Source organism: Podarcis filfolensis (assembly GCF_964270895.1).
Source record: "Podarcis filfolensis genome assembly, chromosome: 9".
Lineage (NCBI taxonomy): Eukaryota > Metazoa > Chordata > Lepidosauria > Squamata > Lacertidae > Podarcis > Podarcis filfolensis.
Window position 1 is genome coordinate 57,054,655 of NC_139610.1, and position 17,989 is coordinate 57,072,643.

General features: G+C 42.2%; 1 long non-coding RNA gene across 3 annotated transcripts in view; it reads right to left on the reverse strand.

Moving 5' to 3' along the window:
• The window catches only part of LOC310742556, a 68,043-nt gene that overhangs the window by 45,270 nt on the left and 4,784 nt on the right, over positions 1–17,989 (reverse strand). Inside the window, exons 1-3 of one of the 3 annotated variants that reach the window (XR_014538551.1) lie at positions 17,490–17,596; positions 9,526–9,590; positions 5,444–7,372 (exon numbers count right to left, since the gene is read on the reverse strand). This is a non-coding gene — a long non-coding RNA (uncharacterized lncRNA). Of the gene's footprint in view, positions 1–5,443; positions 7,373–9,525; positions 9,591–17,489; positions 17,624–17,989 lie in introns of those variants that run through there. The other 2 variants (XR_014538550.1, XR_014538549.1) reach the window with 2 other exon arrangements.

Genomic DNA, 17,989 nt, shown 5'->3' on the forward strand with positions numbered 1-17,989 from the left:
TCTGGTGTGTCGTTTTCCTCTCTTGCCTTCTGCATTGATAACATTCAGAAAGACACAGGGCAATCTGCTGTTTCCAAGTGAATACTGGTGACAGCCTTATGTTCATGTCAGTTAATCTTCCAATGAATGAGAACCTGCAATCTCAGCAGGGCATTGGCTTTCTTTGAAAACTGAGTTATTGGCGGGCCAACCTGAAGATGCTCTCGCTAAACACTAGATGGTGCAGTGTGCAGGCTCTGACCTTTAGTTTGCAGGAACTGCTGGTAACTGCCGCAGCTGGTAAGGTTACTGGAACTGAGCATTTTGCCATTATTTCTATCTAAGCATATTCTAGCCTTGTGCCAAGGGAGATGTGATTATTTCTAATTTGTCATTCATCATATTTATGCATTTGAGGTAATTTGATGAATGGCAATATTGGTGAAGAACCTGCCTTATCAGATGAACAGTCCCTTCTAGTTTGGTAATGCATACAACAAGCAGCAAATTTGCAGGGTTACAGGCAGTGGGGGAGACCTTTGTTTCAGCAGCACCTTGCTGCTAGCAAAGTGCTTTGAAGCTGCACGTTTGGGCATTCAAAGCACCAAATGGTGCCATCATTGTGAGATCAGGTGATTGACAGATGGGTGGTCCCACATTCTATCAAGGCTAATCCTGATAAGGATCTGGCCCACGGAGTCAAAGGGTTTTCCCACTCCTGCAACAGATGCTTGAGAACCAACATAAGTAAATAAATTTTCTTTTTGCGTGCATAATATCTGCATGAAATCCCAGGATCATAGAGTTGGAAAGGCTCCAAAAGGTCAAGTAGTTCACTCCTCTACTTATGCAGGATATCCCTTACTACAAGAGTGACCATCCAGCCTCTGCTTCAAAATCTCGAGAGAAATATGTACAAATACTCAAGCTGAATAGGGAGATGCACACTGACAACAACAAGGTAGACAACACTGAATTCCCTAAAAGCAATAGCATTTAGCCCTCCTAAGAATCTATTTGACTGCTAGGTACACTAAAGCAGGCTTCTACAACCTCAGTCCTCCAGATGTTTTGAGACTACAATTCCCATCATCCCTGACCACTGGTCCTGCTAGCTAGGGATCATGCGAGTTGTAGGCCAAAAACACCTGGAGGGCTGAGGTTGAGGAAGCCTGCACTAAAGGGTAACTTCTTCCTCCTTCCTCTTTCCTCCTTCCCTAGCTGAAATCAAATTTCATATTTCATATTTTGTAAAATATTTCTATTCTGCTTTATGTCAACCAATATCCGTGTAGGGTACCTATTCCACAAAATAGTTAATACAATGCAACTGAGCCACATGAAATTACGATCAACAATAATATCAGCTACCAGGAAGATCAGAAATCAGCTACCAAGCAGAAGGGATTTGCTTAGCTATTCCCTTTGGCACCCATCCAAAAAACCAGTAGGGCATCTTATATCTAATAGCCGCCAGCCATCAAATACTATTAATCAAGCGATCAACCTTGACACCAGAGGTCTGCCATAAAGCCACAGCTCTATATGCATGCATCCTTGGAAGTATGCACCACAGGACTAATGGCGATGACTTGCATATGAATATGCATGGGATCATGGTTGCATACAGACTGAATGTGTAGTAAGCATACTTTTTTTCCTATCAAAAGTTACATGTAGTGCAAATAAGGTCTTCCTCCATTAATCATCCTTTACTCAGTTCAGCTTACTTGATTCATTCAGGGGTTTTTTAAAATATGCTGTTCCAGAAAGTATTTCCTGATCTTAAGAAGTACCCTATTGCTAAGATCGCTTCAGAGAAAGGTCTTTGCAATAATAAGGCATCTGCTTCAGGGATATGTTCCGCTATCTCGGTGACATCTGTTGCAAACCGATAATCCTGTTTTATAGCGCACACTGGCTTCTCCACATTAGTTGATTCTCCCCCTTTGGTTTTGAATTTTATTTTATTTTTACAGTCAGGCAAAAGAAAAATGTTCAAGCCTCCAATGAACTTAAGCTCCATGCTTAACGCATGGAGGCCTGGCCTCCAGCATTTGTTCGTCAACCTCAGAAAGAACATTTATAGGGCAATCCTATCACCGTTGACTCAGAAATGAGTGCCATTGAATTAAATGGGGCTGACTCACAGGGAAGCTACTGTCTTATTCTCCAGCAGACCTCTTCTGTCTTTGTAAATAAGCTGTAACCACTGTGTGATAATAAGCAAATGGTATAAAGCTGGTCTTTGTCTCACTTGCATGCTACCTGGAAATATGAAGTACCTGAAAGAGGCAACCCCCTACCATTATGCAGGGGGGGCAATCTCTAGAACGTATTTAAAGTAATTGCTAATCCTGCCCCCAAATATTACTCATTTCCAGTATGTCAATGATTTCACTTAGGGCAAACCCTTCCAAGGCACCTCATGTACATTGTTAAAAACAGAGGGTGGTAAGCAACACCACACCTGCTCAGAGTAGACCCATTGAAGTTAATAGGTATTACCAACTTAGGTTCATTCTGTTATGTATTAAGATTAGTGGCAGTTCTCTGTTATGTATTAAGATTAGTGGCAGTTCTCACTCAGGACCACCAGTATGTAAATGAAGGATTGAAAGCTGTCGCTCCTGATTGGTTAGCTGGTTGTGAGTTGTTACTGTTTCAAGTTACTTAGTATTATATAAAGCAGCTAGCCAGGCTGCAGTCAGTCTGATTCCAGGAGCAGTTCTAACTGCTGCAATAAAGAGCTGTGAATCCAACAGAGCTGTGTTCTTCGTCCATCTTTCCCACTATTCAACACATTCACTTCAATGGGTCTAATCCAAGTAGGATATAGTTGAATACAACCCATTACAATTTAAACAGTATCTTCGTCATTTTTTACAAGAGGATAGAACCTGGATGAGTAGTTGGGGTTGGGTGCTCAAGCTTGAAAAGTTTCCATTCGCTTTCAACCTTTGTTGAAGCTGGTTGCTGTCTGTGAACTCTCTGGGCTCTGCACACGAGCGCTACAGCTTTTAGTTTATTAGCTATCTCTGGCTGATTTTTGGGTATTTCCCCTTTTCCATCAGGGACAATGCCTTCTGAAAGTGTCCATCTACAATGCTTAAATTGGTCTTCAAAAAGTTCTTCCGGGGCACCGCAGAGTTTTCATTTCATACTTTTATTCATGCCCATCATTAGAAATTATACACCATTGTGCTGCGGTGAAAGAGAGAGCACTTAAAGGAAATGATAGATCCGACTTCTCGTGTGAAAATGGAAGGAGCTTGTCTGCTGCTGCTGCTGCTGCTGCAAAAAAAAAAATACGTTCATTCTCAAGAAGACGTGTGTCTCCCCTTCATTTCTCTAAAGGCATGATTTGTCTAGACTTCCTCCACAACAAATCAAGCTGAAACAACCAGATGAGGGATTTAGAGATATCTTTCAGAGCAAGAGCTGGATAAGATTCTGCATGCCCCATGGGCTCTGCAACACAGGGCCCTTCCCAGGAGCTAACTGGATTAGCCAGCTGACCTTGGCAGGGGTGCAGGGACTGGGAGTGGACCTGAGAGAGAACCTTCTCGCTCTGGTCTACTACTAGAGCATAAACTGAATGCTCCTATGGGACTGACTTCAGTCAGTATTGATGGGATAGCTCAGTTGGTAGAGCATGAGACTCTTGATCCTAGGATTGTAGGTTCAAGCCCCACATGGGGCATAATAATAATAATAATAATAATAATAATAATAATAATAATAATTTATTATTTGTACCCCGTCCATCTGCCTGGGTTTCCCCAGCCACTCTGGGCGGCTTCCAACAAAGATTAAAAATACATAAAAATGTCACACATTAAAAACATCCCTGAACAGGGCTGCCTTCAGATGTCTTCTAAATGTCAGGTAGTTGTTTATCTCTTTGACATCTGATGGGAGGGCGTTCCACAGGGCGGGTGCCACTACCGAGAAGGCCCTCTGCCTGGTTCTCTGTAGCTTTGCTTCTCGCAGTGAGGGAACGGCCAGAAGGCCCTCGGTAGTGGACCTCAGTATCTGGGCAGAATGATGGGGGTGGAGACGCTCCTTCAGGTCTACTGGGCCAAGGTCGTTTAGGGCATTAAAGACCAACACCAACACTTTGAATTGTGCTTGGAAGATTCCTGCATTGCAGGAAGTTGGACTAGATGGCCCTTGTGGTTCCTTCTAGCTATACAATTCTATGATTCTATAATACTGATACTACATGCCAGCATAGAACTCTCAGAAAGGAAAACGGAAGGCCCCCACACACATGCACACACACAAAACGCTGACCAACAAACCTCAAAATTACAAAGCTGATTTCAAATCAAGCCAAAGAGCTTCACCCGTCACTGATGTTTCCCAAAAATGTTCACATATTCTAAGTGGGAAGTGCTCAGAGAAGGAAGGGGTTGCTGGTATGCCCTAATATTTTTCTCCAAGGGTCTTTAATTATGTTCAGATGAGACTCCAGACCCATTCGGTTTTCAGCAGCAGCTTCAGGAATAGGATCATTAATAGGCTGTTGGTATTCAGAGCCAACATTAAATCTAGCCAAGTGGTAGCCATTATGCAAATGCATTCCGCCTTTGCTTATCCTGGTCTGATGTGCAAATTGGCTGTTTCTCTGCACTTTTGAAGCTGCATTAATTATTCTAGAATATATACAAACAGCATATCTGATGGATTGCACCAAAGAGTTATAGGCAGCATTAAGGATCTGAACATTGTAAAAGATTTAAATTCACCTGTGCTCCTCAGACTGTGCAGAATGCAGGGGAGGAAGTGGGCGTGGGAGAAAAGGAAAATTCCCTGAACTGGAGACTCAGAATAATGATCTGCAGCAGTTGTCTAGAACTGTGAAAATACAAATCCCAGACCATGGAGGAGAGATGCAACATATGGACCATAGTTCAGTAGTAGAGTACATGCTTTGCATGCCCCAGATTCAATGTTCGGCATCTCCAGGTAGAGTTGCCTGAAATCCCATCCTGAACACCTTGAGGATTGCTGCCAGTTACCACATTTTTCGCCCTATAGGACACATTTTTCCCCCTCCAAAAATGAAGGGGAAATGTGTGTGCGTCCTATGGGGCGAATGAAGGCTTTCGCTGAAACCTGGAGAGCAAGGGGGGTCGGTGCGGACCGACCCCTCTCACTCTCCAGGCTTTAGGAAGCTATCCGCTTGCGGAGAGCTGCCTGCACCACGAAGCTGGGGCGCGCTGAGCTCAGCATGCCCCAGGCTTCCGGCTTCGCGCAGCTCTCCACTAGTCGCGCAGCTCTCCCACGGCTTGCGGATAGCAGCCTGTTCTGGGGGCTGGGGTTGGGGGAAGCTCCAGCTTCCCCCGCCCCAGCCCCGCACCTAGGGGAAAATAAATTTTTTTTCTTTATTTCCCCCCCAAAAAAACTAGGTGCGTCCTATGGGCCGGTGCGCCCTATGGGGCGAAAAATACGGTAGTTTAAAAATACTGAGCTAGTTGTATCAAGTTACTACAAGGCAGTTCTCAGCAATCCGATGCCCTCCAGTTGTTTTGGACTACAACTCCCATCAGCCAGGGCAACCGTAGAGTAACAAAGGAAATGGAGCCACTTCCCCTTTCACAATGCAAACAGTTTCCCCCATTCATTGAGCTCTCTGATTTTCTGTGCATGTGAATTTATACTCAGTTGCTCCACATCATGGGTTGTTGTTTTTTTTTGAGAAACTATTCTCCAGTAGCACTGTTACAATTTCCACTTATAACTGGGTTTTTGACAAAATTCAACAGCAGTCAAGAGTACCACGTTGCCTGTTTGGGTGCATCCAGGTAGGAGTTTTGAGGGGTGGTTTATTCATGTTGAGCGTGCATCTCCCCATTCTGTACCTATACAGCCACAACTACATCCCACAATGCTCCCCTGTCTTTCCAGGTCAGGTAGCTCTGCAGGTGGTGATGCTAGAAGGCCAATGTTCACAGCAGATATTGTACTGGGGCCTGTAAAAAGAGATACCCATATCCACTCTATTTACTTTCTCAGTTCCTGCCTTCTAGTATGGGACAAGTACTGAGCCAACACTATGATAAGCTGCAAAGCTTTTTGTTTTATTTATTTTTTAAAAAATATTTAATTGACTACACCGTGACTGTAATAAAAGATGAAGCAGAGGATGATTTATCTCTGCAACAGCTTTCACAATGTGGAACTATTGATTGTTGTATGTGAAAGAAATTTTCAATTAAATTTCTCATCCTCTAGCCTTGGCTGCTGATTTAGAAGAAATGGCTTGTCGTTCTGTTGATGAAACAGCTGTTTTTCAGCCAGCTGGAGCCTGAAGTTGCTGGCAAGAGTTCCCCAAACAGATAATCACAGTTCCGTGGCAGAGAGGTAGCACAGTGTGGCTTCCCTCCACATTCACAGAATGGGGCTTTCTCAACACATCCTTCACTCTACAATACTCCGCAGCCCCTCATCTGCTCCTGGGGCTCTGGGTGCTTTGTATATGGAAGGGGGGGCTCCAATGAATGCAGGAGGAACTTAAGATCCAATGATAGCCCTGGATCAGCACTCCTCCAGCAACTTCAGCTCCGAAGAAGAAATAGACCCACTCCCTGGTCCATCCCATGTGAGGCCATGGACCCCAGAATCTTGAGCTCCAAAAAGATGATTATGCTGGCAGATTGTGGTGGCTTGACCACGGACTCTTAGGGAGATCAAGAGAACCCAGAGGAGTGATCATCACAGCTGGAAACCTTGAAGGATCCAACAACTGCAGAAGGCCATGAGACTTGAACCAGCAGCTTCCAGGCAATGGCTACCTAGCCATGCTCTAAAACTCAGCCAGTTGCTTCAGGATCACACTGAGAAAAGTTGGGTGTCTATCTGTAGCAATCTCTGTGGTCTTGAGAATTCTCACCTTGAGCTCTCTCCAAGGTGCTGATTTTGACTAGGTTTACCTTTTGGGGCCTGCCTGAGGAACAGAGAGCTACCAACCACTCCTTGCTAAGGCAATCACCCCTCCATGGTGGGGTGCATCTCTGCAGACACATCCAAGTTTAAGAGTTCAAATCTCAGATTACTCTGAACTCACGAATGGGGGATTAGCCAAGCCTATGTCCCTATTCCGAGTAGGTTGTTTGATATTATTGGCCCACAGAGTCATTTAATGATTCCTGGGAAAGTGTTGGCAAAACACTTTGAGCAATCAGCAAATTGCTATAGAAATGCATATGATTTTTGTTGTTTTGTCTCATACATACCAACAAAGCTGCAGATGAGCAATTAGAGTCGATGCAGACCAGCATTTTTAGCACTGTCTACCTAGATTCAGAAATGTCTCTTCCCTTCTTCCAGGTTTTCTCAGGGGAAAGCTGATTCAGGCATAAACTTCTTTTGCAGTTCTTCTAAAGTTCTATTGTCAAGCAGAAGGGCAGGATCAGAAAAGGAGAAAAGAAATCCCACACAAAAATTGCTAACCAGCACAGCAAAAAAAAAGATGTTACCTAGTGGCAGATCTGTGTTACAAGCATATATTGGTATTATAGAAGTTTAGCTGCTTGGGATTAACCCCCCAAAAATTGGGAACTGTAGTTTTGCAAGAGTGCTGAAGAATTCCTTATCAGATATTCCTACCCTCTCAGAATTATAGTTCTTCAGATTTCCTAGGGAAATGAAATGATTGTTAAACAAATTTAAGTCTGTGGCACACAGATATGCTATATAAGGCATCCCCAAACTCGGCCCTCCAGATGTTTTTGGGACTACAATTCCCATCATCCCTGACCACTGGTCCTGTTAGCTAGGGATGATGGGAGTTGTAGTCCCAAAACATCTGGAGGGGCGAGTTTGGGGGTGCCTGTAGCTGATATGTCTTTCCCAGCCCTCTTGCCACTTCAGCTGTTAAGTGTTTACAGGGCAGAAGCAGGATTGACCCAGGTGCAATTTGATACCAGCAGCAGTGCTAACTTGGCAGTCTGTCAATATGTGTAGGATCAGCCACAATTCTCATGTCCAGTATTCAGGAACCTAATTTTAGCCTTGTTGATTTTATACCAATGAAACCTACTCAAAGCCATATTTTTTATGGCTTAACCACAAGTCACACTTAAAGTAGTACTGTTGACTTGTAAAGTAGGCTGTTTCTTCTCAGAATAACCTTTCAGTACTTCTAATGCCACTGAGGTCTTAGAATTTCCCTGCAAGTGTATTTGTACACAGTCACCCTGCTTCATGGTTTTTGTAGTCTAAAGAGTGCAAACAGCCATTACTACCATGCATATGTATTTTGCTCACTAGCAATTAGATAGTTAATAAACGGGTATGAAATTAAGTTCCAACTGAGAGAGGAGATATCGTGGTTAAACAATTTAGGGGCCTTTCAAAGGGCAGGATTGTTGCATAGAAACAGGCTTTCCACTTACAAATGTTTCTTGAAATGTTACCACATTTCAAAAGCAGCACATGATACTCAAAACAGTGTGAGAGAGAAACGCTCTCATTTGGGGCATTTGGTTCACACTAAGTCTTTTTAAAGCCAGCCCAAATGGAGGGGGCAATTTAAACTCATGTCAATAAGCTGAAAATTAACACAAATAACAAAAGCTTAAATCCAACCCAAAGCTGAATGATCCTTCACAATCTCATATTTTACTATCAAATCTTGAAATTCAAATCTCAAATTTCAGTATTTAAAGATTGTTACATACTGGTATGAAAATCGAGCATTTGAATATGACTTGTTCGCCATTGCAGGATGTATCTGCATAGAGGCAGCATAGCTTTGTGACTGCAGTTACAAATCGACAAATAATAATAATAATAATAATAATAATAATAATAATAATAATAATAATTTATTATTTATACCCTGCGCATCTGGCTGAGTCTCCAATCGAGTGTTAAAAACAATACAGCATCAAATATTAAAAACTTCCCTAAACAGGGCTGCCTTCAGATGTCTTTTAAAGATAAGATAGCTGCTTATTTCCTTCACATCTGATGGGAGGGCGGGTGCCACTACCAAGAAGGCCCTCTGTCTGGTTCCCTGTAACCTCACATCTCGCAATGAGGGAACCGCCAGAAGGCCCTCGGTGCTGGATCTCAGTGTACAAAGGGATGTTTTTGGCATTATTATTATTATTATCATCATTATCATTTTCTCCGGATCCTGATTCTGAAAAAGTTCTTCCATTTCTCTCCCTCTCCTGCTGCCCCTTGAATTTTCTGTAAGGCATTAATGATGCCCAAGTAAACAGATGCATTTTTCTTGTCCTCGTACAAGATCTTAAAAAGCAACTATGAAAACCAGCCAAATCCCATCATCTTCCAAATCTTAGTTGTTTAAGCCATCAAGCCAGAGACCGAAAAGGAGCCACCTACAGCCACCTACCACTGTTTGGCCAAGCTGCAAAGTACGATAAAAATAGCACAGCAAATTTCAGTAATAAGAGATGCATGTAGCAGCAGGTGGGCTGGGGACTTGTTTTGCCCTCAGCATCTTTGGCAGGGCTCTTGAAAATTAAACTGAAACATGAGCTACAACACGGTGTAGTAGTAAATACTAACCAGGAATAAACAATCCTGCAGCCTGCAGGAAAGTTTGACAGTTTTCTTGCAAAAGAGGTTCCTTGCTGCAAAAGATGTCCATAGCAGAATGACTCTCTCTCTCTCTCTCATTTATTTCTTTAGTTATTCATTAAATTTATATTCCACCCTCCCTCCCAACAGAGCCCATGGTGGCAAACAAAGTGAGAAAACAATAAAACCGTATGAAAAGCATTTCTAATACAGATGAAGACCAAGGAAAACCTCAGCTTAAAAGGCTTGTTGGAAAAAGAAGGTTTTCAATAAGTGCCAAAAAGACATCAGAATACAAAAAGGCAGGTTATAAACGTAATCATAAATCAACAACTCCTTAAAATCACTTGGGCTGTAATCCTATGCACACTTACCTATTGAACTCAGCAGGACTTGCTACTGAGTAGACGTGTGTGTAGCTCTGATCAATGACACACCACTAGCAGCTTCCTAAGAACATTATAGAATACATTTCCACCAATTCCTATGGATCAGGGCAAGGGGAATGGTTATCCTATCTTATGCACAGCATAGTAGCCTAATGAGAACATTTTAAAAAAACTTCCCTATACTGGGCTGCCTTCAGATGTCTTCTAAAAGTTGTATAGTCACTTATCTCCCTGGTTTGAGGGGTTGCATAACTCCATACCCTCCACCATTTCTCCACTGAAAATAAGGACGTCTTAAAGAAAAGCAGTACATTCCAGGATCAAATAAGAAACAGGGACATCTGCTGTAAATTCAAGTCTGTCCCTGGAAAACAGGGACACTGGGAGGGTCTGCTGATTAAAAATTTAAACTGAAACTTTCCAGGTCCAAATCTTGCCCTATTATTTGTTTTATTTATTTGTTTTCATTTTTTTTATACTGCCTCAATATCGTCCACCACCCAGAAGCTCTCCTCCCCCTAAAAGAAACAGGAAAAAGAAACTATTCAGGTATGTTATATTAATAACAAGTCTCTCTGGGATTATGGAGGTCATTTGGCCACACCAATTTTGAGATGCAACTCCCCAGAGGGTTGACCATGGGTCAATGTGTGTCTCTTGGCCTGAAAACGGTTACCCACCCCTTATATTAGGGGGACCAGATGCTGAGGTTTTCACTTTGAACCATATCAATACCCAAAACACAGAGCAAAATACAGATCTCAAAACAGCATCTGGCTGCTTCTCTTAAAAAATAAAATAAATAAACAAACAAACCGCACCTGCTCTGGCTGCATCATTATACACCAGATTTGTTTTAATGCCTGCTAAATTATGTAAAATGAAGCCAATTAAGATATACAGTAGGAAAGATCTAGTTTGCATATCGTTCCGTCCAGAGTAGCTGGTGTAAGAGAGGCTTGGAAACTGGGAAAGATTAATTCGAATATATATATTTTCTTTTTTTATTTGCTGAAGCCATGGGGGGCGGCATGCATGCAGTAAAGTATAAAGAGCAGATAAGTACCAATGTATAAAGAGGGGTTGAGTCAAACACATTCTAGTGGTTTTATTGGGCCCCATCTGCATTATACATTTAAAGCAGGATCATACCACTTTAATCAGTCATAGCGCTACCCAAAGAACACTGAGGGCTGTAGTTTGTTATGGATGCTGAGTACTGTTGGGAAACCCTCATAGAGCCACAATTCCCTGGGAGGAAGGATTGATTGTTAAACAACTGGAAATTGTAGCTCTCTGAAGGCAATAGGGGTCTCCTAACAATTCTTGACAAACTGCAGTTCTCAGGATTCTTTGGGTAGTATTCTATGGCAGCTTACAAGTTGTATGACAATGCTTTAAATATATAGTGTTGATAGGGCCTTACATATCTAGAGATGGAACAAACCTATCCTCCTTGGGGTGAGCCAAGCTGGGTGTGGGTGTCAATAGCCCTTATCACAATTACATTTCCCAGGGCTGCTCACTGGCGGGTCACATGGCAAAAGCACCAGGCATAAGTGGAGACACTTCCCAGCCTTCTTTCCTTCCTGCTTGCTGCTTGAATGCCAGCAGTGGTCAGGTTTGTAAGAGGGAGGCAGGGACATCCTGAGTTGGAAGAAAGAGCTTGGGGTTGAATAGATAAAGGAGGTTGTGTATTGCATATGTGTGACGGAAGACAGAATGCTTCTCCAGCTCACAGGAAATCCAGCCCGTAAAATAATGATGACAGCTTACATCAACCTGGTACCCTCCAGGTGTTTTCGACTACAACTCCCATCAGCCCCAGGATGGTGTACTGGCTGGGGATGATCTTGAGGGCACCAGGTTGGCAACGGTTAAATTATGAGGTCATCATGCTTGGATCATATCTGAGGCTGCATTACAAGCTTCCAAGGTTCATATTTCTGAGGTACTTTTCTTCGGTGACTTCACTAGGAAATACAAGTTTCAGTGACACCCATACTCATGATTAACTCTGGCTTAAAGGTAAAGGTAAAGGACCCCTGACAGTTAAGTCCAGTCGCAACAACTCTGGGGTTGCAGCGCTCATCTCGCTTTACTGGCCAAGGGAGCCGACGTTTGTCCGCAGACAGTTTTTTCGGGTCATGACTTAGCATGACTAAGCCGCTTCTGGCGAACCAGAGCAGCACACAGAAATGCCGTTTACCTTCTGGCTACCGTTTACCTATTTATCTACTTGCACTTTGACATGCTTTTGAACTGCTAGGTTGGCAGGAGCTGGGACTGAGCAACAGGAGCTCACCCCGTCACAGGTATTTGAACCGCCGACCATCTGATCGGCAAGCCCTAGGCTCAGTGGTTTAGACCACAGCGCCACCCACATCCCTACTCTGGCTTAGTTGGGGCCAAATATCAGTTTTCACCATTGCTTTAACTTGAGTATAGGCCTGATAAATTCATATATAGTGCTGTAAACATCTCATTGTAACGTTGTGTTGACTAATTGTCCCCTCCTAATACAAAGTGGAAATGGCATCCCCCATGGGGTGTAACTTTGGACCAAGATGTTCAAGCTAGCTTCTCTCTTCAAATCCACAATTTACTGCCCCTGGACAGTCTGTGAAAGGTTGGTTCTCCAGAGATTTCTTAAAATCCCACACCATTCCGTATAGTCCTAAGCAGTATATCAATATACTGGATGCTCTGGGTCCTTTCTGATTTACAGTTTATTTTTTTTTTTTATAAATTTTTTATTGGTTTTTCAACACATATTAAAAGACAATACAACACAATACATAGACAAACAAACATATAAACACGTATAATTTCTTGACCTTTCTTTCCTAAAACCTTCTTTCAGCGACTTCCCCATACCTCCCCTTTCTGCATCCCTGTTTTAAATCATTCCAGCAACCCCTAATTTCAATTTCTTATAGCACTTTCTTTAACTCTTTTTTTCTTGTCCAATTGTTTGTCACTGCAATTCTATTTTGCATTACCCAAGACATTTTAACATTCATTAATTTTACAACAATTCTTAAGATAAACTTTAAATTTCTTCCAGTCTTCTTCCACCGTCTCTTTCCCTTGGTCACGGATTCTGCCAGTCATCTCCGCCAGTCCCATGTAGTCGATCACCTTGGTCTGCCATTCTTCCAGTGTGGGTAGTTCTTGTGTCTTCCAATACTTTGCTAAAAGTACTCTTGCTGCTGTTGTAGCATACATAAAAAACATCCTATCTTTCCTTGACACCAATTGACCTACCATGCCCAGGAGGAAAGCTTCTGGTTTCTTCACGAAAGTGCATTTAAGCACCTTTTTCATTTCATTATAAATCATTTCCCAGAAGACCTTAATCCTAGGGCACGTCCACCAAAGGTGGTAAAAGGTACCTTCAGTTTCCTTACATTTCCAACATTTGTTATTGGGCGTATGGTAAATTTTTGCCAGCTTGACTGGGGTCATGTACCACCTATATATCATTTTCATAATGTTCTCTCTTAAGGCATTACATGCCGTGAACTTTATACCGGTGGTCCATAACTGTTCCCAGTCAGCAAACATAATGTTATGACCAATGTCTTGTGCCCATTTAATCATAGCTGATTTAAGCGTCTCATCCTGTGTATTCCATTTCAACAGCAAGTTATACATTCTTGACAGATTCTTAGTATTGGGTTCCAATAGCTCTGTTTCTAATTTTGACCTCTCCACCTGGAAGCCAATTTTCCTGTCCAGTTTGAAAACTTCATTTATCTGATAGTAATGAAGCCAATCTCTTACTTTTGACTTCAATTTCTCATAGCTCTGCAATTTCACTTTTCCCTCCTCATGTTCTATAATTTCCCAATATTTTGGCCATTTGGGTTCCATATTAAGTTTTTTCACTTCCTTAGCTTCCATTGGTGACAACCACCTGGGGGTTTTGTTTTCCAACAAATCTTTATACCGAATCCAAACATTATATAATGCTTTCCTAACAATATGGTTTTTGAAACCTTGATGAATTTTAACCTTGTCATACCATATATATGCATGCCAGCCGAATCTGTTATTGAACCCTTCCAAATCCAAAATGTCTGTGTTTTCAAGAAGCAGCCAACTTTTCAGCCAGCAAAAAGCCGCTGATTCATAATACAACTTTAAGTCCGGCAGGGCAAACCCCCCTCTTTCTTTTGCATCAGTTAGTATCTTAAATTTTATTCTGGGCTTTTTGCCCTGCCAGACAAATTTAGATATATCTTTTTGCCACCTCTTGAAACAATCCATTTTATCCAAAATCTGCAATGTTTGAAACAAGAACAACATTCTCGGCAAGACATTCATCTTAATAACAGCGATTCGGCCTAACAAGGAAAGTCTCAAATTTGACCATACTTCTAAATCTTTCTTAACTTCTAACCAACATTTCTCATAGTTGTCTTTGAATAAATTCACATTCTTAGATGTCAAATTAATCCCCAGGTATTTCACCTTCTTTGCTACCATTAAACCAGTTTCACTCTGAAACCTCTCTCTTTCAACCACTGTTAGATTTTTATCCAATACTTTCGTTTTCTGTTTGTTCAACTTAAATCCTGCTACTTGACCAAATACTTGTATTAGCTCTAACACTCTTCTCGTACTAGTGTCTGGCTCTTGTAAAGTTAGTACTAGATCATCTGCAAACGCTCTCAGTTTATATTGTTTAGCTCCGACCTGAATCCCTTTAACCAGCTGGTCCCCTCTGATCATGTTTAATAAGACCTCCAAGACAGATATAAAGAGTAATGGGGATATTGGGCACCCCTGTCGTGTCCCTTTTTCAATAGCAAATTCTTCTGTTACTACATTATTTACAATCAGTTTTGCTTTTTGTTCAGAGTAAATTGCATCTATACCATTCTCAAAACCTTGGCCTACCCCCATCCCTTGGAGATTTTTTTTCATAAAACTCCAAGAAATATTGTCAAAGGCTTTCTCCGCATCCACAAATATTAATACTGCCTTAGTATTAATATTAACTTCCAGCAACTCCATAATATCTATTATGTTTCTCACATTGTCTGACAAATGTCTTCCTGGAAGAAAGCCCGCTTGGTCTTTATGAATCTCCCCCACCAAAACTCTCTTCAATCTTTTTGCCAAAATGTCTGCAAAAATTTTGTAATCCACATTAAGTAATGATATAGGGCGGTAGTTCTCTGATTTACAGTTTATTATCTAGAACAGGCAGGCGGATGTGTGGGGAATTCAGGAGAATATTGTCCCCCCCCCCCCATTTAGTCCTCTACAGTGTCAGCTTGGTGGTTTTGGAATGCTCAGAATTTGGCATTCTGGGCTGGGTTTATTTTTCCCTTCATGGGGCAGTGGATTGTTGGGACATTTGGACCGGGTTAATTCCGTCATATTCTGCATAGAACCTTGCAATCAGGTTTTTCTAGAGGTTGTTAAAAACAACATTGTGGTTTGCTGCCTGATTGCTATGAGTGAATAGATCACCATGATTTGGTTAAGGCAATGTGAGCTTCAAGTCTGGGACTTGACAGAAGAACAATGATCTGTTACTTATCAGCTTTGGATGATCTAGGAATGAACAGACGTGTCTTCCAAATTCACGCCCAACCAGCTACTCCCTCCAGGGCCAGCCCAAGACATTTTGGCATCTGAGGCAGACCCCAAAATGGCGCTCCCCTCCCTACTGCAAAAGAAGGGGTGAGGGAAGATCTACATCCGGAACGAAGGTGGAAGAAAAATTGACATTGGGATCTGCTGCCTCTGTGGATCCTGCCACCTGAGGCAGTCATCATCTCAACTTACCTCATGCATCGGCCAGCCCTGCTCCCCTCTAATCCCCACCCTCATCCTCTCCCTGTTTCAAGGATCAACTGTATAAATTGTTACGAAAAAGGAGCAATGCTGCTGAGTGCTCCAGATGGCTGGAAAGCCAAACAGGATGTTGATGTTATGGGACTGTACCGTGGGAACAAGGAACAGTCTATTATGTGCTCTGAGCACCGGATGTTAGCTCAGAGTGTCACATGACCCTGTACTGGAAGTACATGGGTGGAGTTATTCCCTCTCTGCTATTGCTGTAAAGAGGGTGCAGACATGTTTCCTCTGCACTGCTGGAAAGACAGAAATAAAGGCATGTAAATACATTTCTGTCTGTCTCTCTCCCCTCCCTGGGGAATGAGGGAGGAGGGATGGTTGTGTTCTTCTCACGTTGGGAAGGATCGGCCGATAGAGACCTCGCCTTGTCTTGCCGGGAGTCGCTGACGGGGAGGTCAACAAGGAATCAAGCCGGGCACCTGGAGAGTGGCCAATTCCTCTGACTGATTATGGCTTGGATCCCAACATAAATTTCCTACCCACCTTCCTAGGCTCCCTTCAACTCCCCACTCCCCCTTACCTTAACATTCCCTGCTCCCAGTAACTTACTTTCTTCCCTCTCCTTCCTTACTGAACACAATCCCCAAACAGTGCATTACATTACTCATTGCAGCGCACAGTTCATTTGCCCGGGAATTTTAAGATGTTAGATTTATACAGTTTAATCTAGGACTTTGGTTTTCATCTTTGCTGCTGCGATTTTATATTATTTTATGTTTTCAATTTTGCTAGCCACTCCTCAAGGTTTCTTTTCTACCCAAAGAGCTGGACAGAAATTTGTTAAGCAAATAAAATAACAATAGTTGATACGGGGGAATATAGTAATGAAGCGTTTTGCTGCATGCTGCCCTTTCCTAAAAATATTGATCTTAAATGCTTTTATTGCACCTCAGTGTTTCCTACCCTGAAATGTTCAGTTATTGTTCAGACAGGATCTCTCCCAAGAAGAGAAAACAAGGACCCAGAATTGAGGGGTGTTGAATTCCCAGTGGTGTCTAATGCCCATTGGGTAGAAAGCAGGGTATAAGCAATGGTCAGTGGAGCTAGAGCCAATGTAAGGCACAGTCAACTAGTTTTAGCTTTGTCCTCAACCTTCTCCATGCTGAGATCTGCAAGGGGAACTGTAAGACTAAGGAGGAGGAATGCTACCCCTTGGACTAGGTGCAAGTAAGAAAGTAGGCTAGACAAAGCTGCCTGAGGTTTGTTGGGCAGTGCCCCAATGGACCATTCTCCACTCTGCATTGTTTTCAGACGAGATGACTTCTGCCTTCTCATACAGATAATATTATGAGGTTTTTTTGAAGGGAAGGCTGTTTGCCCGAGCTCCCTTCTAATCCCTGGATCAGGAGGGTTTGGTGCCAACATTTGGCCTTCATTTCATTACCTTTGCATGTAATGTGGCTCCTCTCATAACCATCAGGAGTACACAAGGTAGGCTGTGTGCCACTCTGAACCGATTCACCTACTGTGGAGATATATATATCCTGCTGCTGGTAACTTTATAGTTCTGCTTTCATTGGTCCAATAGCTGTGGCCATCTTTCGTTACAGCTCATAAAATCACTAAGTGCTCATCCACACTTTCGCCTGACCCATATTTTGATCGTATCACGTTCCTATTAATTCCCCAAGAGCTCCCAGAGCTTTTCTTGTTGTTCCGTGGCTGAGCCTTGGGAAGATCAAATCTTACCTGCTAAATTGAAGCTCGTTTAAGCAAAATATCTCTTCAGATTTTCCATCCGTCTGATAAGATTTGATTCAGTGGAACTTCCAAAAAGCAACGCAACTTCAGTCACCCAACAGTAATATAGGGATAATGCTGATCTAGCCGACAAGATTGTTGTAAGGATTTACAAGTTAAAAATACTTCAGAGCTAAGGCTATAGCTCAATTTTAAAAAAATGTGAATCATGTGAGTTAGAGTTGATTGATAGATATTCTGGTTGAATTTGCATCTGTTTCTGAAGCAAGAAGTATACTACCTTTGTTTTTAGATGAGAAGGTATCATCATAGGCATTTTCTTAGAAGCGATATTCTAGTCTTTCCTGTGTGTGAGAGAGAGAAAATGGAGGTACCCTATTTAAGATGGTGGCTGCCAGTTGAAGCTTTTAGAAGCACTTCTGTTAATATTATTTATTTTAAAAAATCTGCCTTTTAACCCATTTTAAATCAATAAATCTAATGAATTA